Below are 5,743 nucleotides of genomic sequence, written 5' to 3'. Positions count from 1 at the left end.
AATAACCATTCTCTAACAGAATTCTATGGGGCTCCACTTTTAACCAGCCCTGCTTTCAGGCCACTTACTTCTCAGAGTCCTTTATCAGCTCTGACATGGTAATGCCAAAATGGTGAGTGGTCCAAGGTGACAGTGTTACAATCTCATTCTTCATCTTGTTTTATGCTTTAAGAACTCCATTTTCCCCAGTCCTTGGAGAAATTTGTGTCTTCCCAATGACTAGGCAGCATGGTTTTTAGCAAATGTTTTAGGCTCACTTTATATTATGAACTTAATGGGCAAACTATAGCATTTGCACTCACAGTAATGTGTGATCTTAATGGGTGAATGGCAGTGAATTGTGAGCAAAAACTAATGAAATCGGTGGAGTCTGTTCACTAAAATTTGAATTTTGAGGTAAATGCTAGGTTAACAGCCATAATTTAAACCCAGTCAAACAATTGGTCTTCAGGAAAAAGAAAAAGCACCCTGTACTGGTGAAGTAAGGAAGCACTGGCTCAAGGAAGTAATTATATATTATGTGGAAAAAGTCAATTTAAGTGCTCAATAATTTACTTAAGTGGTTTACTTGACTGATGTGTTGTCTTGACCCAATGGGGCATAGTAGCAGACACTAAGTTATGGCATAGTTCCAGCAAAAACAGCGGTCATCATTGTCCAACATAAATCATTAACTACTATCTCATTCCAGGTGTACACAGGTGCTTTAAAAAAAAAGGTGATAAAATTTATGTTTGTAAACATAACTCTGTCAGAACTAATCCTGTTTTGGGCAGATTAAGATGTTGTCCATGCCTCCTTGGTTAGGGAGTATGCATTTTCAGGAAATAATGATCCAAGAATAGAATTAGGTTTTAAATGGCAAACCCTGGATGGCAGGGTTTTGGGTGGTTATTTTTTTAAATACTGGGCAACCATAAAACAAATTGCTCTGTTTGCTGAAATCTGTGTGCTCCACTCACACAAATGAGAGAGAAGTGAAGAAATCAATGTTGGCGAAGGTCAGGCAGACACTGAGCAAGCATGCTATCCACTGGCACTCATCCCTGGTTCAAAAAGGCTCAATGCCTGAGCCAACTTCACCACTTTCCATGCTCTCCCTTGACTCCGGATCACTATCAGATGTTAGTGGCTTCTTAAAGGTGTTCTTTGGACTCCTACCAGATTTCATACAGTATTCTAGGAAGAGAAAGAGATTTCAATTTGTAGCCATGACAACAAGGCTAGGAAACACCAGCCTTCTCTTTGCTTACTGTACCTGTGATACACAGAGCCCTTTGACTTGGCCTTTTGTGCTATGTACCTTTTCTAAGACATAAGTGAATTTAGTCTGGCGAGCGAAACACTGATAACACTAGCTATAGGCCATATTATGTTCTCACTGATGTAAATCCAGAGAAGCTCCATTAAAGTCAATATTTATTTGAGATTTACACTAGTATAACTGAGATCAGAATTTAGCCCACAGTTTAATTGCTTTATTATGTCTGCCAGTATTCCTGAATCCTGCCCTGCAGTAACTTTGATGTGTCATTACTGTGTTTTCATTGCGCTGAGACTATCAGTTGCAGCAAAGCTTATGGTATTTGTACTTTAACTGCCCAAATGGGAACTATAGTTTCACAGTAGTTTGAGGTCAGAAGGGACCTGAACAGATCATCTAGTCTGACCCGCCGCCACTGGCAGGAGCACGTGCTGGGATCACACAACCCCAGACAGGTGTTCGTCCAACTTCTTTTTGAATTTACCCAAGGTAAATTCAAACTATGATGAGACCAATGAAGTATTGATCTGAACCCAGAAATGTTTAAGTGCTAGGCATAGCAACAGGCTAGTAAGCTGCTTGTTCTATCAAATCTTTGCCTTATATCTTCTCTTATATTTGTGATGAGGTAGTGGGTTAGGGTACTCTGGCATTCAGGCTTCATTACAACCTACCTGGGTAATACTTGGTGAGAGCATAAACTGCTATTATAAACTTATGAAATTCAAATAATGCTTAAAGCTTCAAGAAAGGAAAATATATTCCTATATATCTTTCTTCCATTAAGCTTTTAAAAATATAATTAATGCTGTGCTACGATTCATAGCTATCTGTGTATGCAGTTATACAGCTAACATCGATAGTCAAGATCACCTAAAACCTCAGGAAGGCCTTTCAATTTCAGGTGTAATAGATTAAACCAGTGGTTCTCAACCTTTTTAGACTCAAGAGACTCCTCAGGAAATCCCAGTTCTTATCTTTCACTTATTTTTTGGCTAGAGAAAATAATGGAGCAGTTTTTCTGTTGCAAAGAACCATGGGTGACTGGTGCCGCCTTAGTTGGGGGGGCACGTGCCCCCTCCCAGCGATCAGTCAGCGACTGGGGGGGTGTCTCTCCATAGCTGATCTCACTGACCAGAGGGGTCTTCCCGCTGCCAATCTCTCTGACTGTGGGGGCCCACACCCAATCACAAGATGGCTGATTGCTGCAACCAATCACTGCAGCCACTTCCAGAACTGGTTGTGGCCGCTTCTGGGAGTGCAACGGCACTCCACTCCCTGGCCAGCACTGGCAGGGGGGGGCTGGCCCTCCCCCCTCCCCCCCCCCCCAGTGCCTAAGCAGCAAGCGCAGCCAGTCAGGGGGTGCACCAGCACTCTCAGAAGGTGCACATGCACCCCCGTGCACCCACTATGCATCACTACTGCAAAGAAGTCAGAAAGCCCACAACAGATCAGCATGTTCATCAGCATGAAGCACTCTAGATTCCTATTTGAAATTTCTGGGTTTATCTTGTGAATCATGTTTGTGCACCTAACACTGGGAGCATCTACATGGGGCACTACTGCGTAGTGGTTATTGTGCATTTATTTTGTACTTGTATAAGCAAGAGTTACTGTGCAATAGCACTGCCAAATGCTGTTTAAGGGACGCTACTACATAGTAGCCTAATACTACTGCACAGTAGCATCTTGGCATGGTTTTTGGCACATGATGCCATTGCACAGTAGTATCAGGCTATTGTGTAGTCAGCATCTCGTGTAGATGTACCCACTGTGTGACAGCATCACTCCTTGAAAGGATCTCAAATGTCCAAGGGCGCTGCAACACCCTGGTTGAAAAATCACTGGATTAAATATGCCAAAGCTTTGTGGACCATCTCAAGGCTTTACTATGTACATGGTAAGAGCTAAAAGGTGCCTAAACACCCAGTAGTTCATCCCACACAGCCTCCAGATTACATTGACTTCTCAGTATTTTCTACGAATAGTTGTTTTACAAATATAAACAATGTTGTGGTTACAATATTGCCCTAAATAAATTGCTTAACATAATGAATTTTTTTCATATTGTCCATAGTATTGAATAATTCATAGTGTCATTCATCACCATTCATACGATCTGGCAAAGTAGGTTGTTGCGTATGAAAGCTTAAGACCCTCTGAACCAGCTATTCTCGAAGGTACCACCCAGCAATGCCATCTGCTCAATTTCAGAGTAACACAGCTAATACCTTTGTTCATATATATTTTAATTCTCACCTATTTTTATTCTTTTCCTGACTCTTGGTATTAACATTTTTGTGTTATCCATTAAGTGGGATCTCTATGGCTAGCTGAGCTTCAGTGGTTCCTGACTACACTTTCAGTCAGATTTTTGCCTTCCCTTTCCCTTGCCTTCACATGGAATAATAAATTTCAGCCCCAGTGTGTCCTGGCCTAAGATCTCTGAATGGAAAGGCAGAATTCTGCTATTGTATCAAAGCTGCAGTGACATACATATTTAAAAGTACCATTATATTTATGATTTTTACAGATAAGGAGTGTGTTGAAATTGGTTGCTTAGAAGTTGAGCCATTTCATAAAATGAGACATTAAACTTCTTTAATCTGAATGAAAACCCTGTCTAAGGTGAATTAATATGGTAGATTGTGTCTTACATTATTAGTCCTTTAAAAGTATGACTATCTGGTAAGATTATGTTCAGAGGAACACATAGTATAACATGGTTCAACTCTTGCTTGGGAGCCAAAAATAAGAAGAGAAAAATAGTTCATAAATCACTTGGAAAGTGTAACAGATAAAATGAATTGGTAATAGCATCATTTTATTTTGTGGAAAATCATGGGAATTGTCTGGTAATATAATGAATTAATTTATTTTAAAGAAGGAAATGTTTCACTGTCCTTAGGGAGTTGGGTGCCACACATGAATTCTCATTAGCAGAGGTGGGCAGACTGTCCCTTAACCCATTTAAGAGGAGATGAGCAAAACTTCCCTTGTTATTAGGAAAATTCAACTCCAAACTTTCTGGCTCAGGCCCTTTTCTAGTTTTCTTTAACAATGGCTAGTTTTTGCCAACATTAGAGGTATGAGCACATTTTTCCTTTGATATATCGACCAATAATTTTCCCTGGATTATGTTTAGTTGGTTACTAAATTATTTTTTCTGCTCTTCACGCATCATTCCTGTGTCACTGGGCATAGGCATCAGATACCCTTCTATAAGGGAGTCCCTGTCCCTCTCAAACACCATAGCAGTGTTTTTTGGCTGAGGAAATAAGTTTCCTTCTTCCAGATAACTGCTTTTCTATAACTGGCATTACGAAGCATGCATTGGAGTAAAAGTTTCTATTGCCTTCCATAGGAGCTGGTAGTAAGAAACCTTATCTGACATCCATACAAGATATACATATATAGTACTTGGTTCAGCAACACCTGGCATCAACTTGAAAATGGACACGTTCATTTAAAAGAGATGGAGACAGACAGAAGAAAAAATAAAACCCTTTTGGCAAAGGACCTCTGTGTAAAACCCAAAACAATGCACAGGAAAAGTGGAGGGTAGTGGTCATGTCCAAATGCTGCAGACAACAAGCTGCTCAGTGGAAAGTGTATTTGTTCTTTCTGTTCAGATCTCGTTATTTATTTTCTCTTTTCTTCAGACCTAATGTCTTAGTAATGAATTCCAGGGGGATTTTTGAAGCCCAGTGATATCATGGGTTAAACCTCTTCTCTACTTTTTGAATGTAAATTCTTTTTGACATTCTTACTTATTGCAAAGCATTGACTTTTTTCCTACAACAAAACCAACCGCTATTTGGTTTTGCATAGTTAACATTTTGCTAATGGGTAGCCAAGATTCTCTCAGCAGCTCAACAACATTTTCTAAAGCACACTGGCGTTGTTGTAGCAACTGGTGGCTGATCTGTGAATAAAGCAGATGTCATTGTGGCTGAATAAAGAGAGAACAATCTATCACCCAGCTACTACCACTCCTTCTGCCCAAACAAGTCATCAAAATGACAACTTTGGTACCGTAGTCATCAATTAAGGTCAATGTATCACCTTTACACATCTTGTTATTATAAACTGATGTTATGCTATAAATGTGAAGAATTTCTCAGCTGCTTGCCACTGGTTTTCTCATGGAGGAAGTAAAGATCTGCTGAGGCCCTGACTGTCTGCCAGCTTCCTTTTAGGCTTTGATTGATTTTGTACTTTCATGCAAACTGGTCTGGCCTAAATAAACACAATGTATATCCTGAGAAGTTTTTCTCTTCAGTGTTTAATCTGAATTCAGTTCATGAGGCTTCCAATTAGAGATGGGCAAGCGTTGAAATATTCTGACTGGTACCCAAATTCAGTACAAAGAGGGAGACAGAAGTAGATAAATTGCCTTTCTAACTTTTCAAAAGGCTCCGATCCAATTTTTTACTTGTTCTCCAAGTCTCACCATTTGTGTGTTCGAGCAGACATGCC

The sequence above is a fragment of the Alligator sinensis genome, unplaced genomic scaffold (genome assembly GCF_000455745.1).
Source record: "Alligator sinensis unplaced genomic scaffold, ASM45574v1 scaffold81_1, whole genome shotgun sequence".
In the NCBI taxonomy this organism is placed as follows: Eukaryota; Metazoa; Chordata; order Crocodylia; family Alligatoridae; genus Alligator; species Alligator sinensis.
The sequence above is the reverse complement of the archived record's forward strand: the minus strand, read 5'-3'. Positions refer to the sequence as shown.